Raw genomic sequence first — 22,950 nt, 5'->3', positions numbered from 1 at the left:
ATGAGGCCATATACATCACACGAGGGCTTGCTCTACTGGATGAGGCCAACTACACCACACCAGGGCCTGTGCTTCTGGCTGAGGCCATCTACATTACACGAGGGCTTGCGCTGCTGGCTTAGTCCATCTACACCACAACAGGGCCTGTGGCTCTGGCTTAGGCCATATACACCCCACCAGGGCCTTTGCTTCTGGCTGAGGCCACCTACACCACACCAGGTCCTGTGCTGCTGGTGGAGGCCATCTACACCAAACCAGGGCCTGTACTGCTGGTTAAAAGCTAAATTGAGTCCTTGGGTTAGGGTATTAGGCAACCATGCAGTTACCATTAACAATGTAGTTAAATTGGAGGGTTGTGTTTCGTAACTTCAAGTACTGCCCAACTCACCACTTGATTCCATAAATTGACACTTTGTGCTGAGGTCTGCAGCTTACGGCCATACCACCCTGAGCACGCCCGCTCTCGTCTGATCTCGGAAGCTAAGCAGGGTTGGGCTTGGTTAGTACTTGGATGGGAGACCGCCTGGGAATACCAGGTGCTGTAAGCTTTTCATGTCATTGAACTGCTTTTGATCCAGAGAAGGAGGGTGTTGAAAGACCCAAAGCAGCTGCCCATTAATGAGGGCACATAAACGACATTCCTTTTGGCTGTTTTCAGCAATGTCTTGTGCTGCCAGGTGAGGCCATCCGCACCACACCGGGGCCTGTGCTGCTAAGATAGGTCATCTAAATTACACCAGGGCGTCTGCATCTGGCTGAGGACCGTTGCTTCCGGCTGAGAACATCTACAACACACCAGGGCCTGAGTTGCAGGAAGAAGCCACCTCCACCTCACCAGGTCCTGTGCAGCTAGCTGAGGCCATCTACAACACACCACGGCCTGTGCTCCTGGCTTTGGCCACCTACACCACACCAGGTTCTGTGGCTCTGGCTGAGGCCAACTACACCACACCAGGGCCTGTGGCTCTGGCTGAAGCCATCTACCCCACACCAGGGCCTGTGTTGCTGGTTGAGGCCATTTTAATCACACCAGGGCCTGTGCTGCTGGATGAGGCCATATACATCACACGAGGGCTTGCTCTACTGGATGAGGCCAACTACACCACACCAGGGCCTGTGCTTCTGGCTGAGGCCATCTACATTACACGAGGGCTTGCGCTGCTGGCTTAGTCCATCTACACCACACCAGGGCCTGTGGCTCTGGCTTAGGCCATATACACCCCACCAGGGCCTTTGCTTCTGGCTGAGGCCACCTACACCACACCAGGTCCTGTGCTGCTGGTGGAGGCCATCTACACCAAACCAGGGCCTGTACTGCTGGTTAAAAGCTAAATTGAGTCCTTGGGTTAGAGTATTAGGCAACCATGCAGTTACCATTAACAATGTAGTTAAATTGGAGGGTTGTGTTTCGTAACTTCAAGTACTGCCCAACTCACCACTTGATTCCATAAATTGACACTTTGTGCTGAGGTCTGCAGCTTACGGCCATACCACCCTGAGCACGCCCGCTCTCGTCTGATCTCGGAAGCTAAGCAGGGTTGGGCTTGGTTAGTACTTGGATGGGAGACCGCCTGGGAATACCAGGTGCCGTAAGCTTTTCATGTCATTGAACTGCTTTTGATCCAGAGAAGGAGGGTGTTGAAAGACCCAAAGCAGCTGCCCATTAATGAGGGCACATAAACGACATTCCTTTTGGCTGTTTTCAGCAATGTCTTGTGCTGCCAGGTGAGGCCATCCGCACCACACCGGGGCCTGTGCTGCTAAGATAGGTCATCTAAATTACACCAGGGCGTGTGCATCTGGCTGAGGACCGGTGCTTCCGGCTGAGGCCATCTACAACACACCAGGGCCTGAGTTTCAGGAAGAAGCCACCTCCACCTCACCAGGTCCTGTGCTGCTAGCTGAGGCCATCTACAACACACCACGGCCTGTGCTCTTGGCTTTGGCCACCAACACCACACCAGGTTCTGTGGCTCTGGCTGAGGCCAACTACACCACACCAGGGCCTGTGGCTCTGGCTGAAGCCATCTACCCCACACCAGGGCCTGTGTTGCTGGTTGAGGCCATTTTATTCACACCAGGGCCTGTGCTGCTGGATGAGGCCATATACATCACACGAGGGCTTGCTCTACTGGATGAGGCCAACTACACCACACCAGGGCCTGTGGCTCTGGCTGAAGCCATCTACCCCACACCAGGGCCTGTGTTGCTGGTTGAGGCCATTTTATTCACACCAGGGCCTGTGCTGCTGGATGAGGCCATATACATCACACGAGGGCTTGCTCTACTGGATGAGGCCAACTACACCACACCAGGGCCTGTGCTTCTGGCTGAGGCCATCTACATTACACGAGGGCTTGCGCTGCTGGCTTAGTCCATCTACACCACACCAGGGCCTGTGGCTCTGGCTTAGGCCATATACACCCCACCAGGGCCTTTGCTTCTGGCTGAGGCCACCTACACCACACCAGGTCCTGTGCTGCTGGTGGAGGCCATCTACACCAAACCAGGGCCTGTACTGCTGGTTAAAAGCTAAATTGAGTCCTTGGGTTAGAGTATTAGGCAACCATGCAGTTACCATTAACAATGTAGTTAAATTGGAGGGTTGTGTTTCGTAACTTCAAGTACTGCCCAACTCACCACTTGATTCCATAAATTGACACTTTGTGCTGAGGTCTGCAGCTTACGGCCATACCACCCTGAGCACGCCAGCTCTCGTCTGATCTCGGAAGCTAAGCAGGGTTGGGCTTGGTTAGTACTTGGATGGGAGACCGCCTGGGAATACCAGGTGCTGTAAGCTTTTCATGTCATTGAACTGCTTTTGATCCAGAGAAGGAGGGTGTTGAAAGACCCAAAGCAGCTGCCCATTAATGAGGGCACATAAACGACATTCCTTTTGGCTGTTTTCAGCAATGTCTTGTGCTGCCAGGTGAGGCCATCCGCACCACACCGGGGCCTGTGCTGCTAAGATAGGTCATCTAAATTACACCAGGGCGTGTGCATCTGGCTGAGGACCGGTGCTTCCGGCTGAGGCCTTCTACAACACACCAGGGCCTGAGTTGCAGGAAGAAGCCACCTCCACCTCACCAGGTCCTGTGCTGCTAGCTGAGGCCATCTACAACACACCACGGCCTGTGCTCCTGGCTTTGGCCACCAACACCACACCAGGTTCTGTGGCTCTGGCTGAGGCCAACTACACCACACCAGGGCCTGTGGCTCTGGCTGAAGCCATCTACCCCACACCAGGGCCTGTGTTGCTGGTTGAGGCCATTTTAATCACACCAGGGCCTGTGCTGCTGGATGAGGCCATATACATCACACGAGGGCTTGCTCTACTGGATGAGGCCAACTACACCACACCAGGGCCTGTGCTTCTGGCTGAGGCCATCTACATTACACGAGGGCTTGCGCTGCTGGCTTAGTCCATCTACACCACAACAGGGCCTGTGGCTCTGGCTTAGGCCATATACACCCCACCAGGGCCTTTGCTTCTGGCTGAGGCCACCTACACCACACCAGGTCCTGTGCTGCTGGTGGAGGCCATCTACACCAAACCAGGGCCTGTACTGCTGGTTAAAAGCTAAATTGAGTCCTTGGGTTAGGGTATTAGGCAACCATGCAGTTACCATTAACAATGTAGTTAAATTGGAGGGTTGTGTTTCGTAACTTCAAGTACTGCCCAACTCACCACTTGATTCCATAAATTGACACTTTGTGCTGAGGTCTGCAGCTTACGGCCATACCACCCTGAGCACGCCCGCTCTCGTCTGATCTCGGAAGCTAAGCAGGGTTGGGCTTGGTTAGTACTTGGATGGGAGACCGCCTGGGAATACCAGGTGCTGTAAGCTTTTCATGTCATTGAACTGCTTTTGATCCAGAGAAGGAGGGTGTTGAAAGACCCAAAGCAGCTGCCCATTAATGAGGGCACATAAACGACATTCCTTTTGGCTGTTTTCAGCAATGTCTTGTGCTGCCAGGTGAGGCCATCCGCACCACACCGGGGCCTGTGCTGCTAAGATAGGTCATCTAAATTACACCAGGGCGTGTGCATCTGGCTGAGGACCGTTGCTTCCGGCTGAGAACATCTACAACACACCAGGGCCTGAGTTGCAGGAAGAAGCCACCTCCACCTCACCAGGTCCTGTGCTACTAGCTGAGGCCATCTACAACACACCACGGCCTGTGCTCCTGGCTTTGGCCACCTACACCACACCAGGTTCTGTGGCTCTGGCTGAGGCCAACTACACCACACCAGGGCCTGTGGCTCTGGCTGAAGCCATCTACCCCACGCCAGGGCCTGTGTTGCTGGTTGAGGCCATTTTAATCACACCAGGGCCTGTGCTTCTGGCTGAGGCCATCTACATTACACGAGGGCTTGCGCTGCTGGCTTAGTCCATCTACACCACATCAGGGCCTGTGGCTCTGGCTTAGGCCATATACACCCCACCAGGGCCTTTGCTTCTGGCTGAGGCCACCTACACCACACCAGGTCCTGTGCTGCTGGTGGAGGCCATCTACACCAAACCAGGGCCTGTACTGCTGGTTAAAAGCTAAATTGAGTCCTTGGGTTAGGGTATTAGGCAACCATGCAGTTACCATTAACAATGTAGTTAAATTGGAGGGTTGTGTTTCGTAACTTCAAGTACTGCCCAACTCACCACTTGATTCCATAAATTGACACTTTGTGCTGAGGTCTGCAGCTTACGGCCATACCACCCTGAGCACGCCCGCTCTCGTCTGATCTCGGAAGCTAAGCAGGGTTGGGCTTGGTTAGTACTTGGATGGGAGACCGCCTGGGAATACCAGGTGCTGTAAGCTTTTCATGTCATTGAACTGCTTTTGATCCAGAGAAGGAGGGTGTTGAAAGACCCAAAGCAGCTGCCCATTAATGAGGGCACATAAACGACATTCCTTTTGGCTGTTTTCAGCAATGTCTTGTGCTGCCAGGTGAGGCCATCCGCACCACACCGGGGCCTGTGCTGCTAAGATAGGTCATCTAAATTACACCAGGGCGTGTGCATCTGGCTGAGGACCGGTGCTTCCGGCTGAGGCCTTCTACAACACACCAGGGCCTGAGTTGCAGGAAGAAGCCACCTCCACCTCACCAGGTCCTGTGCTGCTAGCTGAGGCCATCTACAACACACCACGGCCTGTGCTCCTGGCTTTGGCCACCAACACCACACCAGGTTCTGTGGCTCTGGCTGAGGCCAACTACACCACACCAGGGCCTGTGGCTCTGGCTGAAGCCATCTACCCCACACCAGGGCCTGTGTTGCTGGTTGAGGCCATTTTAATCACACCAGGGCCTGTGCTGCTGGATGAGGCCATTTTAATCACACGAGGGCTTGCTCTACTGGATGAGGCCAACTACACCACACCAGGGCCTGTGCTTCTGGCTGAGGCCATCTACATTACACGAGGGCTTGCGCTGCTGGCTTAGTCCATCTACACCACATCAGGGCCTGTGGCTCTGGCTTAGGCCATATACACCCCACCAGGGCCTTTGCTTCTGGCTGAGGCCACCTACACCACACCAGGTCCTGTGCTGCTGGTGGAGGCCATCTACACCAAACCAGGGCCTGTACTGCTGGTTAAAAGATAAATTGAGTCCTTGGGTTAGGGTATTAGGCAACCATGCAGTTACCATTAACAATGTAGTTAAATTGGAGGGTTGTGTTTCGTAACTTCAAGTACTGCCCAACTCACCACTTGATTCCATAAATTGACACTTTGTGCTGAGGTCTGCAGCTTACGGCCATACCACCCTGAGCACGCCCGCTCTCGTCTGATCTCGGAAGCTAAGCAGGGTTGGGCTTGGTTAGTACTTGGATGGGAGACCGCCTGGGAATACCAGGTGCTGTAAGCTTTTCATGTCATTGAACTGCTTTTGATCCAGAGAAGGAGGGTGTTGAAAGACCCAAAGCAGCTGCCCATTAATGAGGGCACATAAACGACATTCCTTTTGGCTGTTTTCAGCAATGTCTTGTGATGCCAGGTGAGGCCATCCGCACCACACCGGGGCCTGTGCTGCTAAGATAGGTGATCTAAATTACACCAGGGCGTCTGCATCTGGCTGAGGACCGGTGCTTCCGGCTAAGAACATCTAACACACACGGGCGTGAGTTGCAGGAAGACGCCACCTCCACCTCACCAGGTCCTGTGCAGCTAGCTGAGGCCATCTACAACACACCACGGCCTGTGCTCCTGGCTTTGGCCACCTACACCACACCAGGTTCTGTGGCTCTGGCTGAGGCCAACTACACCACACCAGGGCCTGTGTTGCTGGTTGAGGCCATTTTAATCACACCAGGGCCTGTTCTGCTGGATGAGGCCATATACATCACACGAGGGCTTGATCTACTGGAAGAGGCCAACTACACCACACCAGGAAACTTTGCTTCTGGCTGAGGCCATCTACATTACACGAGGGCTTGCGCTGCTGGCTTAGTCCATCTACACCACAACAGGGCCTCTGGCTCTGGCTTAGGCCATATACACCCCACCAGGGCCTTTGCTTCTGGCTGAGGCCACCTACACCACACCAGGTCCTGTGCTGCTGGTGGAGGCCATCTACACCAAACCAGGGCCTGTACTGCTGGTTAAAAGCTAAATTGAGTCCTTGGGTTAGGGTATTAGGCAACCATGCAGTTACCATTAACAATGTAGTTAAATTGGAGGGTTGTGTTTCGTAACTTCAAGTACTGCCCAACTCACCACTTGATTCCATAAATTGACACTTTGTGCTGAGGTCTGCAGCTTACGGCCATACCACCCTGAGCACGCCCGCTCTCGTCTGATCTCGGAAGCTAAGCAGGGTTGGGCTTGGTTAGTACTTGGATGGGAGACCGCCTGGGAATACCAGGTGCCGTAAGCTTTTCATGTCATTGAACTGCTTTTGATCCAGAGAAGGAGGGTGTTGAAAGACCCAAAGCAGCTGCCCATTAATGAGGGCACATAAACGACATTCCTTTTGGCTGTTTTCAGCAATGTCTTGTGCTGCCAGGTGAGGCCATCCGCACCACACCGGGGCCTGTGCTGCTAAGAAAGGTCATCTAAATTACACCAGGGCGTCTGCATCTGGCTGAGGACCGTTGCTTCCGGCTGAGGCCATCTACAACACACCAGGGCCTGAGTTGCAGGAAGAAGCCACCTCCACCTCACCAGGTCCTGTGCAGCTAGCTGAGGCCATCTACAACACACCACGGCCTGTGCTCCTGGCTTTGGCCACCTACACCACACCAGGTTCTGTGGCTCTGGCTGAGGCCAACTACACCACACCAGGGCCTGTGGCTCTGGCTGAAGCCATCTACCCCACACCAGGGCCTGTGTTGCTGGTTGAGGCCATTTTAATCACACCAGGGCCTGTGCTGCTGGATGAGGCCATATACATCACACGAGGGCTTGCTCTACTGGATGAGGCCAACTACACCACACCAGGGCCTGTGCTTCTGGCTGAGGCCATCTACATTACACGAGGGCTTGTGCTGCTGGCTTAGTCCATCTACACCACACCAGGGCCTGTGGCTCTGGCTTAGGCCATATACACCCCACCAGGGCCTTTGCTTCTGGCTGAGGCCACCTACACCACACCAGGTCCTGTGCTGCTGGTGGAGGCCATCTACACCAAACCAGGGCCTGTACTGCTGGTTAAAAGCTAAATTGAGTCCTTGGGTTAGAGTATTAGGCAACCATGCAGTTACCATTAACAATGTAGTTAAATTGGAGGGTTGTGTTTCGTAACTTCAAGTACTGCCCAACTCACCACTTGATTCCATAAATTGACACTTTGTGCTGAGGTCTGCAGCTTACGGCCATACCACCCTGAGCACCCCCGCTCTCGTCTGATCTCGGAAGCTAAGCAGGGTTGGGCTTGGTTAGTACTTGGATGGGAGACCGCCTGGGAATACCAGGTGCCGTAAGCTTTTCATGTCATTGAACTGCTTTTGATCCAGAGAAGGAGGGTGTTGAAAGACCCAAAGCAGCTGCCCATTAATGAGGGCACATAAACGACATTCCTTTTGGCTGTTTTCAGCAATGTCTTGTGCTGCCAGGTGAGGCCATCCGCACCACACCGGGGCCTGTGCTGCTAAGAACGGTCATCTAAATTACATCAGGGCGTCTGCATCTGGCTGAGGACCGTTGCTTCCGGCTGAGAACATCTACAACACACCAGGGCCTGAGTTGCAGGAAGAAGCCACCTCCACCTCACCAGGTCCTGTGCAGCTAGCTGAGGCCATCTACAACACACCACGGCCTGTGCTCCTGGCTTTGGCCACCTACACCACACCAGGTTCTGTGGCTCTGGCTGAGGCCAACTACACCACACCAGGGCCTGTGGCTCTGGCTGACGCCATCTACCCCACACCAGGGCCTGTGTTGCTGGTTGAGGCCATTTTAATCACACCAGTTCCTGTGCTGCTGGATGAGGCCATATACATCACACGAGGGTTTGCTCTACTGGATGAAAACAACTACACCAAACCAGGGCCTGTGCTTCTGGCTGAGGCCATCTACATTACACGAGGGCTTGCGCTGCTGGCTTAGTCCATCTACACCACAACAGGGCCTTTGCTTCTGGCTAAGGCCATATACACCCCACCAGGGCCTTTGCTTCTGGCTGAGGCCACGTACACCACACCAGGTCCTGTGCTGCTGGTGGAGGCCATCTACACCAAACCAGGGCCTGTACTGCTGGTTAAAAGCTAAATTGAGTCCTTGGGTTAGAGTATTAGGCAACCATGCAGTTACCATTAACAATGTAGTTAAATTGAGGGTTGTGTTTCGTAACTTCAAGTACTGCCCAACTCACCACTTGATTCCATAAATTGACACTTTGTGCTGAGGTCTGCAGCTTACGGCCATACCACCCTGAGCACGCCCGCTCTCGTCTGATCTCGGAAGCTAAGCAGGGTTGGGCTTGGTTAGTACTTGGATGGGAGACCGCCTGGGAATACCAGGTGCCGTAAGCTTTTCATGTCATTGAACTGCTTTTGATCCAGAGAAGGAGGGTGTTGAAAGACCCAAAGCAGCTGCCCATTAATGAGGGCACATAAACGACATTCCTTTTGGCTGTTTTCAGCAATGTCTTGTGCTGCCAGGTGAGGCCATCCGCACCACACCGGGGCCTGTGCTGCTAAGAAAGGTCATCTAAATTACACCAGGGCGTCTGCATCTGGCTGAGGACCGTTGCTTCCGGCTGAGAACATCTACAACACACCAGGGCCTGAGTTGCAGGAAGAAGCCACCTCCACCTCACCAGGTCCTGTGCAGCTAGCTGAGGCCATCTACAACACACCACGGCCTGTGCTCCTGGCTTTGGCCACCTACACCACACCAGGTTCTGTGGCTCTGGCTGAGGCCAACTACACCACACCAGGGCCTGTGGCTCTGGCTGAAGCCATCTACCCCACACCAGGGCCTGTGTTGCTGGTTGAGGCCATTTTAATCACACCAGGGCCTGTGCTGCTGGATGAGGCCATATACATCACACGAGGGCTTGCTCTACTGGATGAGGCCAACTACACCACACCAGGGCCTGTGCTTCTGGCTGAGGCCATCTACATTACACGAGGGCTTGTGCTGCTGGCTTAGTCCATCTACACCACACCAGGGCCTGTGGCTGTGGCTTAGGCCATATACACCCCACCAGGGCCTTTGCTTCTGGCTGAGGCCACCTACACCACACCAGGTCCTGTGCTGCTGGTGGAGGCCATCTACACCAAACCAGGGCCTGTACTGCTGGTTAAAAGCTAAATTGAGTCCTTGGGTTAGGGTATTAGGCAACCATGCAGTTACCATTAACAATGTAGTTAAATTGGAGGGTTGTGTTTCGTAACTTCAAGTACTGCCCAACTCACCACTTGATTCCATAAATTGACACTTTGTGCTGAGGTCTGCAGCTTACGGCCATACCACCCTGAGCACCCCCGCTCTCGTCTGATCTCGGAAGCTAAGCAGGGTTGGACTTGGTTAGTACTTGGATGGGAGACCGCCTGGGAATACCAGGTGCTGTAAGCTTTTCATGTCATTGAACTGCTTTTGATCCAGAGAAGGAGGGTGTTGAAAGACCCAAAGCAGCTGCCCATTAATGAGGGCACATAAACGACATTCCTTTTGGCTGTTTTCAGCAATGTCTTGTGCTGCCAGGTGAGGCCATCCGCACCACACCGGGGCCTGTGCTGCTAAGAAAGGTCATCTAAATTACACCAGGGCGTCTGCATCTGGCTGAGGACCGTTGCTTCCGGCTGAGAACATCTACAACACACCAGGGCCTGAGTTGCAGGAAGAAGCCACCTCCACCTCACCAGGTCCTGTGCAGCTAGCTGAGGCCATCTACAACACACCACGGCCTGTGCTCCTGGCTTTGGCCACCTACACCACACCAGGTTCTGTGGCTCTGGCTGAGGCCAACTACACCACACCAGGGCCTGTGGCTCTGGCTGAAGCCATCTACCCCACACCAGGGCCTGTGTTGCTGGTTGAGGCCATTTTAATCACACCAGGGCCTGTGCTGCTGGATGAGGCCATATACATCACACGAGGGCTTGCTCTACTGGATGAGGCCAACTACACCACACCAGGGCCTGTGCTTCTGGCTTAGTCCATCTACACCACACCAGGGCCTGTGGCTCTGGCTTAGGCCATATACACCCCACCAGGGCCTTTGCTTCTGGCTGAGGCCACCTACACCACACCAGGTCCTGTGCTGCTGGTGGAGGCCATCTACACCAAACCAGGGCCTGTACTGCTGGTTAAAAGATAAATTGAGTCCTTGGGTTAGAGTATTAGGCAACCATGCAGTTACCATTAACAATGTAGTTAAATTAGAGGGTTGTGTTTCGTAACTTCAAGTACTGCCCAACTCACCACTTGATTCCATAAATTGACACTTTGTGCTGAGGTCTGCAGCTTACGGCCATACCACCCTGAGCACGCCCGCTCTCGTCTGTTCTCGGAAGCTAAGCAGGGTTGGGCTTGGTTAGTACTTGGATGGGAGACTGCCTGGGAATACCAGGTGCTGTAAGCTTTTCATGTCATTGAACATCTTTTGATCAAGAGAAGGAGGGTGTTGAAAGACCCAAAGCAGCTGCCCATTAATGAGGGCACATAAACGACATTCCTTTTGGCTGTTTTCAGCAATGTCTTGTGCTGCCAGGTGAGGCCATCCGCACCACACCGGGGCCTGTGCTGCTAAGATAGGTGATCTAAATTACACCAGGGCGTCTGCATCTGGCTGAGGACCGGTGCTTCCGGCTGAGGCCTTCTACAACACACCAGGGCCTGAGTTGCAGGAAGAAGCCACCTCCACCTCACCAGGTCCTGTGCAGCTAGCTGAGGCCATCTACAACACACCACGGCCTGTGCTCCTGGCTTTGGCCACCTACACCACACCAGGTTCTGTGGCTCTGGCTGAGGCCAACTACACCACACCAGGGCCTGTGGCTCTGGCTGAAGCCATCTACCCCACACCAGGGCCTGTGTTGCTGGATGAGGCCATTTTAATCACACCAGGGCCTGTGCTGCTGGAAGAGGCCATATACATCACACGAGGGCTTGCTCTACTGGATGAGGCCAACTACACCACACCAGGGCCTGTGCTTCTGGCTGAGGCCATCTACATTACACGAGGGCTTGCGCTGCTGGCTTAGTCCATCAACACCACACCAGGGCCTGTGGCTCTGGCTTAGGCCATATACACCCCACCAGGGCCTTTGCTTCTGGCTGAGGCCACCTACACCACACCAGGTCCTGTGCTGCTGGTGGAGGCCATCTACACCAAACCAGGGCCTGTACTGCTGGTTAAAAGCTAAATTGAGTCCTTGGGTTAGAGTATTAGGCAACCATGCAGTTATCATTAACAATGTAGTTAAATTGGAGGGTTGTGTTTCGTAACTTCAAGTACTGCCCAACTCACCACTTGATTCCATAAATTGACACTTTGTGCTGAGGTCTGCAGCTTACGGCCATACCACCCTGAGCACGCCAGCTCTCGTCTGATCTCGGAAGCTAAGCAGGGTTGGGCTTGGTTAGTACTTGGATGGGAGACCGCCTGGGAATACCAGGTGCTGTAAGCTTTTCATGTCATTGAACTGCTTTTGATCCAGAGAAGGAGGGTGTTGAAAGACCCAAAGCAGCTGCCCATTAATGAGGGCACATAAACGACATTCCTTTTGGCTGTTTTCAGCAATGTCTTGTGCTGCCAGGTGAGGCCATCCGCACCACACCGGGGCCTGTGCTGCTAAGATAGGTCATCTAAATCACACCACGGCCTGTGCTCCTGGCTTTGGCCACCAACACCACACCAGGTTCTGTGGCTCTGGCTGAGGCCAACTACACCACACCAGGGCCTGTGGCTCTGGCTGAAGCCATCTACCCCACACCAGGGCCTGTGTTGCTGGTTGAGGCCATTTTAATCACACCAGGGCCTGTGCTGCTGGATGAGGCCATATACATCACACGAGGGCTTGCTCTACTGGATGAGGCCAACTACACCACACCAGGGCCTGTGCTTCTGGCTGAGGCCATCTACATTACACGAGGGCTTGCGCTGCTGGCTTAGTCCATCTACACCACACCAGGGCCTGTGGCTCTGGCTTAGGCCATATACACCCCACCAGGGCCTTTGCTTCTGGCTGAGGCCACCTTCACCACACCAGGTCCTGTGCTGCTGGTGGAGGCCATCTACACCAAACCAGGGCCTGTACTGCTGGTTAAAAGCTAAATTGAGTCCTTGGGTTAGAGTATTAGGCAACCATGCAGTTACCATTAACAATGTAGTTAAATTGGAGGGTTGTGTTTCGTAACTTCAAGTACTGCCCAACTCACCACTTGATTCCATAAATTGACACTTTGTGCTGAGGTCTGCACCTTACGACCATACCACCCTGAGCACGCCCGCTCTCGTCTGATCTCGGAAGCTAAGCAGGGTTGGGCTTGGTTAGTACTTGGATGGGAGACCGCCTGGGAATACCAGGTGCTGTAAGCTTTTCATGTCAGTGAACTGCTTTTGATCCAGAGAAGGAGGGTGTTGAAAGACCCAAAGCAGCTGCCCATTAATGAGGGCACATAAACGACATTCCTTTTGGCTGTTTTCAGCAATGTCTTGTGCTGCCAGGTGAGGCCATCCGCACCACACCGGGGCCTGTGCTGCTAAGATAGGTCATCTAAATTACACCAGGGCGTCTGCATCTGGCTGAGGACCGGTGCTTCCGGCTGAGGCCTTCTACAACACACCAGGGCCTGAGTTGCAGGAAGAAGCCACCTCCACCTCACCAGGTCCTGTGCTGCTAGCTGAGGCCATCTACAACACACCACGGCCTGTGCTCCTGGCTTTGGCCACCAACACCACACCAGGTTCTGTGGCTCTGGCTGAGGCCAACTACACCACACCAGGGCCTGTGGCTCTGGCTGAAGCCATCTACCCCACACCAGGGCCTGTGTTGCTGGTTGAGGCCATTTTAATCACACCAGGGCCTGTGCTGCTGGATGAGGCCATATACATCACACGAGGGCTTGCTCTACTGGATGAGGCCAACTACACCACACCAGGGCCTGTGCTTCTGGCTGAGGCCATCTACATTACACGAGGGCTTGCGCTGCTGGCTTAGTCCATCTACACCACACCAGGGCCTGTGGCTCTGGCTTAGGCCATATACACCCCACCAGGGCCTTTGCTTCTGGCTGAGGCCACCTACACCACACCAGGTCCTGTGCTGCTGGTGGAGGCCATCTACACCAAACCAGGGCCTGTACTGCTGGTTAAAAGCTAAATTGAGTCCTTGGGTTAGGGTATTAGGCAACCATGCAGTTACCATTAACAATGTAGTTAAATTGGAGGGTTGTGTTTCGTAACTTCAAGTACTGCCCAACTCACCACTTGATTCCATAAATTGACACTTTGTGCTGAGGTCTGCAGCTTACGGCCATACCACCCTGAGCACGCCAGCTCTCGTCTGATCTCCCAACCTAAGCAGGGTTGGGCTTGGTTAGTACTTGGATGGGAGACTGCCTGGGAATACCAGGTGCTGTAAGCTTTTCATGTCACTGAACTTCTTTTGATCCAGAGAAGGAGGGTGTTGAAAGACCCAAAGCAGCTGCCCATTAATGAGGGCACATAAACGACATTCCTTTTGGCTGTTTTCAGCAATGTCTTGTGCTGCCAGGTGAGGCCATCCGCACCACACCGGGGCCTGTGCTGCTAAGATAGGTCATCTAAATTACACCAGGGCGTGTGCATCTGGCTGAGGACCGGTGCTTCCGGCTGAGGCCATCTACAACACACCAGGGCCTGAGTTGCAGGAAGAAGCCACCTCCACCTCACCAGGTCCTGTGCTGCTAGCTGAGGCCATCTACAACACACCACGGCCTGTGCTCCTGGCTTTGGCCACCAACACCACACCAGGTTCTGTGGCTCTGGCTGAGGCCAACTACACCACACCAGGGCCTGTGGCTCTGGCTGAAGCCATCTACACCACACCAGGGCCTGTGTTGCTGGTTGAGGCCATTTTAATCACACCAGGGCCTGTGCTGCTGGATGAGGCCATATACATCACACGAGGGCTTGCTCTACTGGATGAGGCCAACTACACCACACCAGGGCCTGTGCTTCTGGCTGAGGCCATCTACATTACACGAGGGCTTGCGCTGCTGGCTTAGTCCATCTACACCACACCAGGGCCTGTGGCTCTGGCTTAGGCCATATACACCCCACCAGGGCCTTTGCTTCTGGCTGAGGCCACCTACACCACACCAGGTCCTGTGCTGCTGGTGGAGGCCATCTACACCAAACCAGGGCCTGTACTGCTGGTTAAAAGCTAAATTGAGTCCTTGGGTTAGGGTATTAGGCAACCATGCAGTTACCATTAACAATGTAGTTAAATTGGAGGGTTGTGTTTCGTAACTTCAAGTACTGCCCAACTCACCACTTGATTCCATAAATTGACACTTTGTGCTGAGGTCTGCAGCTTACGGCCATACCACCCTGAGCACGCCTGCTCTCGTCTGATCTCGGAAGCTAAGCAGGGTTGGGCTTGGTTAGTACTTGGATGGGAGACCGCCTGGGAATACCAGGTGCTGTAAGCTTTTCATGTCATTGAACTGCTTTTGATCCAGAGAAGGAGGGTGTTGAAAGACCCAAAGCAGCTGCCCATTAATGAGGGCACATAAACGACATTCCTTTTGGCTGTTTTCAGCAATGTCTTGTGCTGCCAGGTGAGGCCATCCGCACCACACCGGGGCCTGTGCTGCTAAGATAGGTCATCTAAATTACACCAGGGCGTCTGCATCTGGCTGAGGACCGTTGCTTCCGGCTGAGAACATCTACAACACACCAGGGCCTGAGTTGCAGGAAGAAGCCACCTCCACCTCACCAGGTCCTGTGCTGCTAGCTGAGGCCATCTACAACACACCACGGCCTGTGCTCCTGGCTTTGGCCACCTACACCACACCAGGTTCTGTGGCTCTGGCTGAGGCCAACTACACCACACCAGGGCCTGTGGCTCTGGCTGAAGCCATCTACACCACACCAGGGCCTGTGTTGCTGGTTGAGGCCATTTTAATCACACCAGGGCCTGTGCTGCTGGATGAGGCCATATACATCACACGAGGGCTTGCTCTACTGGATGAGGCCAACTACACCACACCAGGGCCTGTGCTTCTGGCTGAGGCCATCTACATTACACGAGGGCTTGCGCTGCTGGCTTAGTCCATCTACACCACACCAGGGCCTGTGGCTCTGGCTTAGGCCATATACACCCCACCAGGGCCTTTGCTTCTGGCTGAGGCCACCTACACCACACCAGGTCCTGTGCTGCTGGTGGAGGCCATCTACACCAAACCAGGGCCTGTACTGCTGGTTAAAAGCTAAATTGAGTCCTTGGGTTAGAGTATTAGGCAACCATGCAGTTACCATTAACAATGTAGTTAAATTGGAGGGTTGTGTTTCGTAACTTCAAGTACTGCCCAACTCACCACTTGATTCCATAAATTGACACTTTGTGCTGAGCTCTGCAGCTTAAGCCCATACCACGCTGAGCACGGCCCGATCTCGTCTGATCTCGGAAGCTAAGCAGGGTTGGGCTTGGTTAGTACTTGGATGGGAGACCGCCTGGGAATACCAGGTGCTGTAAGCTTTTCATGTCATTGAACTGCTTTTGATCCAGAGAAGGAGGGTGTTGAAAGACCCAAAGCAGCTGCCCATTAATGAGGGCACATAAACGACATTCCTTTTGGCTGTTTTCAGCAATGTCTTGTGCTGCCAGGTGAGGCCATCCGCACCACACCGGGGCCTGTGCTGCTAAGATAGGTGATCTAAATTACACCAGGGCGTGTGCATCTGGCTGAGGACCGGTGCTTCCGGCTGAGACCTTCTACAACACACCAGGGCCTGAGTTGCAGGAAGAAGCCACCTCCACCTCACCAGGTCCTGTGCTGCTAGCTGAGGCCATCTACAACACACCACGGCCTGTGCTCCTGGCTTTGGCCACCAACACCACACCAGGTTCTGTGGCTCTGGCTGAGGCCAACTACACCACACCAGGGCCTGTGGCTCTGGCTGAAGCCATCTACCCCACACCAGGGCCTGTGTTGCTGGTTGAGGCCATTTTAATCACACCAGGGCCTGTGCTGCTGGATGAGGCCATATACATCACACGAGGGCTTGCTCTACTGGATGAGGCCAACTACACCACACCAGGGCCTGTGCTTCTGGCTGAGGCCATCTACATTACACGAGGGCTTGCGCTGCTGGCTTAGTCCATCTACACCACAACAGGGCCTGTGGCTCTGGCTTAGGCCATATACACCCCACCAGGGCCTTTGCTTCTGGCTGAGGCCACCTACACCACACCAGGTCCTGTGCTGCTGGTGGAGGCCATCTACACCAAACCAGGGCCTGTACTGCTGGTTAAAAGCTAAATTGAGTCCTTGGGTTAGAGTATTAGGCAACCATGCAGTTACCATTAACAATGTAGTTAAATTGGAGGGTTGTGTTTCGTAACTTCAAGTACTGCCCAACTCACCACTTGATTCCATAAATTGACACTTTGTGCTGAGGTCTGCAGCTTACGGCCATACCACCCTGAGCACGCCAGCTCTCGTCTGATCTCGGAAGCTAAGCAGGGTTGGGCTTGGTTAGTACTTGGATGGGAGACCGCCTGGGAATACCAGGTGCTGTAAGCTTTTCATGTCATTGAACTGCTTTTGATCCAGAGAAGGAGGGTGTTGAAAGACCCAAAGCAGCTGCCCATTAATGAGGGCACATAAACGACATTCCTTTTGGCTGTTTTCAGCAATGTCTTGTGCTGCCAGGTGAGGCCATCCGCACCACACCGGGGCCTGTGCTGCTAAGATAGGTCATCTAAATCACACCACGGCCTGTGCTCCTGGCTTTGGCCACCAACACCACACCAGGTTCTGTGGCTCTGGCTGAGGCCAACTACACCACACCAGGGCCTGTGGCTCTGGCTGAAGCCATCTACCCCACACCAGGGCCTGTGTTGCTGGTTGAGGCCATTTTAATCACACCAGGGCCTGTGCTGCTGGATGAGGCCATATACATCACACGAGGGCTTGCTCTACTGGATGAGGCCAACTACACCACACCAGGGCCTGTGCTTCTGGCTGAGGCCATCTACATTACACGAGGGCTTGCGCTGCTGGCTTAGTCCATCTACACCACACCAGGGCCTGTGGCTCTGGCTTAGGCCATATACACCCCACCAGGGCCTTTGCTTCTGGCTGAGGCCACCTTCACCACACCAGGTCCTGTGCTGCTGGTGGAGGCCATCTACACCAAACCAGGGCCTGTACTGCTGGTTAAAAGCTAAATTGAGTCCTTGGGTTAGAGTATTAGGCAACCATGCAGTTACCATTAACAATGTAGTTAAATTGGAGGGTTGTGTTTCGTAACTTCAAGTACTGCCCAACTCACCACTTGATTCCATAAATTGACACTTTGTGCTGAGGTCTGCACCTTACGACCATACCACCCTGAGCACGCCCGCTCTCGTCTGATCTCGGAAGCTAAGCAGGGTTGGGCTTGGTTAGTACTTGGATGGGAGACCGCCTGGGAATACCAGGTGCTGTAAGCTTTTCATGTCAGTGAACTGCTTTTGATCCAGAGAAGGAGGGTGTTGAAAGACCCAAAGCAGCTGCCCATTAATGAGGGCACATAAACGACATTCCTTTTGGCTGTTTTCAGCAATGTCTTGTGCTGCCAGGTGAGGCCATCCGCACCACACCGGGGCCTGTGCTGCTAAGATAGGTGATCTAAATTACACCAGGGCGTGTGCATCTGGCTGAGGACCGGTGCTTCCGGCTGAGGCCATCTACAACACACTGGGGCCTGAGTTTCAGGAAGAAGCCACCTCCACCTCACCAGGTCCTGTGCTGCTAGCTGAGGCCATCTACAACACACCACGGCCTGTGCTCCTGGCTTTGGCCACCAACACCACACCAGGTTCTGTGGCTCTGGCTGAGGCCAACTACACCACACCAGTGCCTGTGGCTCTGGCTGAAGCCATCTACCCCACACCAGGGCCTGTGTTGCTGGTTGAGGCCATTTTAATCACACCAGGGCCTGTGCTGCTGGATGAGGCCATATACATCACACGAGGGCTTGCTCTACTGGATGAGGCCAACTACACCACACCAGGGCCTGTGCTTCTGGCTGAGGCCATCTACATTACACGAGGGCTTGCGCTGCTGGCTTAGTCCATCTACACCACACCAGGGCCTGTGGCTCTGGCTTAGGCCATATACAACCCACCAGGGCCTTTGCTTCTGGCTGAGGCCACCTACACCACACCAGGTCCTGTGCTGCTGGTGGAGGCCATCTACACCAAACCAGGGCCTGTACTGCTGGTTAAAAGCTAAATTGAGTCCTTGGGTTAGAGTATTAGGCAACCATGCAGTTACCATTAACAATGTAGTTAAACTGGAGGGTTGTGTTTCGTAACTTCAAGTACTGCCCAACTCACCACTTGATTCCATAAATTGACACTTTGTGCTGAGGTCTGCAGCTTACGGCCATACCACCCTGAGCACGCCAGCTCTCGTCTGATCTCGGAACCTAAGGAGGGTTGGGCTTGGTTAGTACTTGGATGGGAGACCGCCTGGGAATACCAGGTGCTGTAAGCTTTTCATGTCATTGAACTGCTTTTGATCCAGAGAAGGAGGGTGTTGAAAGACCCAAAGCAGCTGCCCATTAATGAGGGCACATAAACGACATTCCTTTTGGCTGTTTTCAGCAATGTCGTGTGCTGCCAGGTGAGGCCATCCGCACCACACCGGGGCCTGTGCTGCTAAGATAGGTGATCTAAATTACACCAGGGCGTGTGCATCTGGCTGAGGACCGGTGCTTCCGGCTGAGGCCTTCTACAACACACCAGGGCCTGAGTTGCAGGAAGAAGCCACCTCCACCTCACCAGGTCCTGTGTTGCTAGCTGAGGCCATCTACAACACACCACGGCCTGTGCTCCTGGCTTTGGCCACCAACACCACACCAGGTTCTGTGGCTCTGGCTGAGGCCAACTACACCACACCAGGGCCTGTGGCTCTGGCTGAAGCCATCTACCCCACACCAGGGCCTGTGTTGCTGGTTGAGGCCATTTTAATCACACCAGGGCCTGTGCTGCTGGATGAGGCCATATACATCACACGAGGGCTTGCTCTACTGGATGAGGCCAACTACACCACACCAGGGCCTGTGCTTCTGGCTGAGGCCATCTACATTACACGAGGGCTTGCGCTGCTGGCTTAGTCCATCTACACCACAACAGGGCCTGTGGCTCTGGCTTAGGCCATATACACCCCACCAGGGCCTTTGCTTCTGGCTGAGGCCACCTACACCACACCAGGTCCTGTGCTGCTGGTGGAGGCCATCTACACCAAACCAGGGCCTGTACTGCTGGTTAAAAGCTAAATTGAGTCCTTGGGTTAGAGTATTAGGCAACCATGCAGTTACCATTAACAATGTAGTTAAATTGGAGGGTTGTGTTTCGTAACTTCAAGTACTGCCCAACTCACCACTTGATTCCATAAATTGACACTTTGTGCTGAGGTCTGCAGCTTACGGCCATACCACCCTGAGCACGCCCGCTCTCGTCTGATCTCGGAAGCTAAGCAGGGTTGGGCTTGGTTAGTACTTGGATGGGAGACCGCCTGGGAATACCAGGTGCTGTAAGCTTTTCATGTCATTGAACTGCTTTTGATCCAGAGAAGGAGGGTGTTGAAAGACCCAAAGCAGCTGCCCATTAATGAGGGCACATAAACGACATTCCTTTTGGCTGTTTTCAGCAATGTCTTGTGCTGCCAGGTGAGGCCATCCGCACCACACCGGGGCCTGTGCTGCTAAGATAGGTCATCTAAATTACACCAGGGCGTGTGCATCTGGCTGAGGACCGGTGCTTCCGGCTGAGGCCATCTACAACACACCAGGGCCTGAGTTTCAGGAAGAAGCCACCTCCACCTCACCAGGTCCTGTGCTGCTAGCTGAGGCCATCTACAACACACCACGGCCTGTGCTCCTGGCTTTGGCCACCAACACCACACCAGGTTCTGTGGCTCTGGCTGAGGCCAACTACACCACACCAGGGCCTGTGGCTCTGGCTGAAGCCATCTACCCCACACCAGGGCCTGTGTTGCTGGTTGAGGCCATTTTAATCACACCAGGGCCTGTGCTGCTGGATAAGGCCATATACATCACACGAGGGCTTGCTCTACTGGATGAGGCCAACTACACCACACCAGGGCCTGTGCTTCTGGCTGAGGCCATCTACATTACACGAGGGCTTGCGCTGCTGGCTTAGTCCATCTACACCACACCAGGGCCTGTGGCTCTGGCTTAGGCCATATACACCCCACCAGGGCCTTTGCTTCTGGCTGAGGCCACCTACACCACACCAGGTCCTGTGCTGCTGGTGGAGGCCATCTACACCAAACCAGGGCCTGTACTGCTGGTTAAAAGCTAAATTGAGTCCTTGGGTTAGAGTATTAGGCAACCATGCAGTTACCATTAACAATGTAGTTAAATTGGAGGGTTGTGTTTCGTAACTTCAAGTACTGCCCAACTCACCACTTGATTCCATAAATTGACACTTTGTGCTGAGGTCTGCAGCTTACGGCCATACCACCCTGAGCACGCCCGCTCTCGTCTGATCTTGGAAGCTAAGCAGGGTTGGGCTTGGTTAGTACTTGGATGGGAGACCGCCTTGGAATACCAGGTGCTGTAAGCTTTTCATGTCAGTGAACTGCTTTTGATCCAGAGAAGGAGGGTGTTGAAAGACCCAAAGCAGCTGCCCATTAATGAGGGCACATAAACGACATTCCTTTTGGCTGTTTTCAGCAATGTCTTGTGCTGCCAGGTGAGGCCATCCGCACCACACCGGGGCCTGTGCTGCTAAGATAGGTCATCTAAATTACACCAGGGCGTGTGCATCTGGCTGAGGACCGGTGCTTCCGGCTGAGGCCATCTACAACACACCAGGGCCTGAGTTGCAGGAAGAAGCCACCTCCACCTCACCAAGGTCCTGTGCTGCTAGCTGAGGCCATCTACAACACACCACGGCCTGTGCTCCTGGCTTTGGCCACCAACACCACACCAGGTTCTGTGGCTCTGGCTGAGGCCAACTACACCACACCAGGGCCTGTGGCTCTGGCTGAAGCCATCTACCCCACACCAGGGCCTGTGTTGCTGGTTGAGGCCATTTTAATCACACCAGGGCCTGTGCTGCTGGATGAGGCCATATACATCACACGAGGGTTTGCTCTACTGGATGAGGACAACTACACCACACCAGGGCCTGTGCTTCTGGCTGAGGCCATCTACATTACACGAGGGCTTGCGCTGCTGGCTTAGTCCATCTACACCACACCAGGGCCTGTGGCTCTGGCTTAGGCCATATACACCCCACCAGGGCCTTTGCTTCTGGCTGAGGCCACCTACACCACACCAGGTCCTTTGCTGCTGGTGGAGGCCATCTACACCAAACCAGGGCCTGTACTGCTGGTTAAAAGCTAAATTGAGTCCTTGGGTTAGAGTATTAGGCAACCATGCAGTTACCATTAACAATGTAGTTAAACTGGAGGGTTGTGTTTTGTAACTTCAAGTACTGCCCAACTCACCACTTGATTCCATAAATTGACACTTTGTGCTGAGGTCTGCAGCTTACGGCCATACCACCCTGAGCACGCCCGCTCTCGTCTGATCTCGGAAGCTAAGCAGCGTTGGGCTTGGTTAGTACTTGGATGGGAGACCGCCTGGGAATACCAGGTGCTGTAAGCTTTTCATGTCATTGAACTGCTTTTGATCCAGAGAAGGAGGGTGTTGAAAGACCCAAAGCAGCTGCCCATTAATGAGGGCACATCAACGACATTCCTTTTGGCTGTTTTCAGCAATGTCTTGTGCTGCCAGGTGAGGCCATCCGCACCACACCGGGGCCTGTGCTGCTAAGATAGGTCATCTAAATTACACCAGGGCGTGTGCATCTGGCTGAGGACCGGTGCTTCCAGCTGAGGCCATCTACAACACACCAGGGCCTGAGTTTCAGGAAGAAGCCACCTCCACCTCACCAGGTCCTGTGCTGCTAGCTGAGGCCATCTACAACACACCACGGCCTGTGCTCCTGGCTTTGGCCACCAACACCACACCAGGTTCTGTGGCTCTGGCTGAGGCCAACTACACCACACCAGGGCCTGTGGCTCTGGCTGAAGCCATCTACCCCACACCAGGGCCTGTGTTGCTGGTTGAGGCCATTTTAATCACACCAGGGCCTGTGCTGCTGGATGAGGCCATATACATCACACGAGGGCTTGCTCTACTGGATGAGGCCAACTACACCACACCAGGGCCTGTGCTTCTGGCTGAGGCCATCTACATTACACGAGGGCTTGCGCTGCTGGCTTAGTCCATCTACACCACAAAAGGGCCTGTGGCTCTGGCTTAGGCCATAT

At 53.9% G+C, this 22,950-nt stretch overlaps 15 non-coding genes and 7 pseudogenes across 15 annotated transcripts; all 22 read left to right on the top strand.

Annotated features, from left to right (window-relative positions):
- The first annotated feature begins 429 nt into the window (after positions 1-429).
- LOC146366522 (5S ribosomal RNA) lies at positions 430-548 on the top strand. Its single transcript, XR_014798484.1, has one exon. It is a non-coding gene; the product is annotated as a 5S ribosomal RNA (ribosomal RNA).
- A 929-nt stretch (positions 549-1,477) lies between these two features.
- Positions 1,478-1,596, top strand: LOC146366521 (5S ribosomal RNA). The gene has a single exon (XR_014798365.1). It is a non-coding gene; the product is annotated as a 5S ribosomal RNA (ribosomal RNA).
- A 1,085-nt stretch (positions 1,597-2,681) lies between these two features.
- On the top strand, positions 2,682-2,800 carry LOC146366520 (5S ribosomal RNA). Its single transcript, XR_014797995.1, has one exon. It is a non-coding gene; the product is annotated as a 5S ribosomal RNA (ribosomal RNA).
- A 929-nt stretch (positions 2,801-3,729) lies between these two features.
- On the top strand, positions 3,730-3,848 carry LOC146366519 (5S ribosomal RNA). The gene has a single exon (XR_014798483.1). It is a non-coding gene; the product is annotated as a 5S ribosomal RNA (ribosomal RNA).
- Positions 3,849-4,699: 851 nt separating this feature from the next.
- On the top strand, positions 4,700-4,818 carry LOC146366518 (5S ribosomal RNA). Its single transcript, XR_014798482.1, has one exon. It is a non-coding gene; the product is annotated as a 5S ribosomal RNA (ribosomal RNA).
- Positions 4,819-5,747: 929 nt separating this feature from the next.
- LOC146366517 (5S ribosomal RNA) lies at positions 5,748-5,866 on the top strand. The gene has a single exon (XR_014798481.1). It is a non-coding gene; the product is annotated as a 5S ribosomal RNA (ribosomal RNA).
- An 889-nt stretch (positions 5,867-6,755) lies between these two features.
- On the top strand, positions 6,756-6,874 carry LOC146366516 (5S ribosomal RNA). The gene has a single exon (XR_014798364.1). It is a non-coding gene; the product is annotated as a 5S ribosomal RNA (ribosomal RNA).
- Positions 6,875-7,803: 929 nt separating this feature from the next.
- Positions 7,804-7,922, top strand: LOC146366515 (5S ribosomal RNA). The gene has a single exon (XR_014797878.1). It is a non-coding gene; the product is annotated as a 5S ribosomal RNA (ribosomal RNA).
- Positions 7,923-8,850: 928 nt separating this feature from the next.
- Positions 8,851-8,969, top strand: LOC146366514 (5S ribosomal RNA). Its single transcript, XR_014798363.1, has one exon. It is a non-coding gene; the product is annotated as a 5S ribosomal RNA (ribosomal RNA).
- Positions 8,970-9,898: 929 nt separating this feature from the next.
- LOC146366513 (5S ribosomal RNA) lies at positions 9,899-10,017 on the top strand. Its single transcript, XR_014797966.1, has one exon. It is a non-coding gene; the product is annotated as a 5S ribosomal RNA (ribosomal RNA).
- Positions 10,018-10,907: 890 nt separating this feature from the next.
- Positions 10,908-11,026, top strand: LOC146366512 (5S ribosomal RNA; annotated as a pseudogene).
- Positions 11,027-11,955: 929 nt separating this feature from the next.
- LOC146366511 (5S ribosomal RNA) lies at positions 11,956-12,074 on the top strand. The gene has a single exon (XR_014797994.1). It is a non-coding gene; the product is annotated as a 5S ribosomal RNA (ribosomal RNA).
- Positions 12,075-12,866: 792 nt separating this feature from the next.
- LOC146366510 (5S ribosomal RNA) lies at positions 12,867-12,985 on the top strand (annotated as a pseudogene).
- A 929-nt stretch (positions 12,986-13,914) lies between these two features.
- LOC146366509 (5S ribosomal RNA) lies at positions 13,915-14,033 on the top strand (annotated as a pseudogene).
- Positions 14,034-14,962: 929 nt separating this feature from the next.
- On the top strand, positions 14,963-15,081 carry LOC146366508 (5S ribosomal RNA). The gene has a single exon (XR_014797937.1). It is a non-coding gene; the product is annotated as a 5S ribosomal RNA (ribosomal RNA).
- Positions 15,082-16,010: 929 nt separating this feature from the next.
- LOC146366507 (5S ribosomal RNA) lies at positions 16,011-16,130 on the top strand (annotated as a pseudogene).
- A 929-nt stretch (positions 16,131-17,059) lies between these two features.
- On the top strand, positions 17,060-17,178 carry LOC146366506 (5S ribosomal RNA). Its single transcript, XR_014797993.1, has one exon. It is a non-coding gene; the product is annotated as a 5S ribosomal RNA (ribosomal RNA).
- Positions 17,179-17,970: 792 nt separating this feature from the next.
- Positions 17,971-18,089, top strand: LOC146366505 (5S ribosomal RNA; annotated as a pseudogene).
- A 929-nt stretch (positions 18,090-19,018) lies between these two features.
- On the top strand, positions 19,019-19,137 carry LOC146366504 (5S ribosomal RNA; annotated as a pseudogene).
- A 929-nt stretch (positions 19,138-20,066) lies between these two features.
- On the top strand, positions 20,067-20,185 carry LOC146366503 (5S ribosomal RNA). The gene has a single exon (XR_014798480.1). It is a non-coding gene; the product is annotated as a 5S ribosomal RNA (ribosomal RNA).
- Positions 20,186-21,114: 929 nt separating this feature from the next.
- Positions 21,115-21,233, top strand: LOC146366502 (5S ribosomal RNA; annotated as a pseudogene).
- Positions 21,234-22,163: 930 nt separating this feature from the next.
- On the top strand, positions 22,164-22,282 carry LOC146366501 (5S ribosomal RNA). The gene has a single exon (XR_014797990.1). It is a non-coding gene; the product is annotated as a 5S ribosomal RNA (ribosomal RNA).
- The last annotated feature ends 668 nt before the right edge of the window (positions 22,283-22,950 follow it).

The sequence above is a fragment of the Perissodus microlepis genome, chromosome 18 (assembly GCF_051167445.1).
Source record: "Perissodus microlepis isolate ML-2025 ecotype Zambia chromosome 18, ASM5116744v1, whole genome shotgun sequence".
Lineage (NCBI taxonomy): Eukaryota > Metazoa > Chordata > Actinopteri > Cichliformes > Cichlidae > Perissodus > Perissodus microlepis.
Note: the sequence above shows the minus strand (reverse complement) of the source record. Positions and strands in the feature narration are given on the sequence as shown.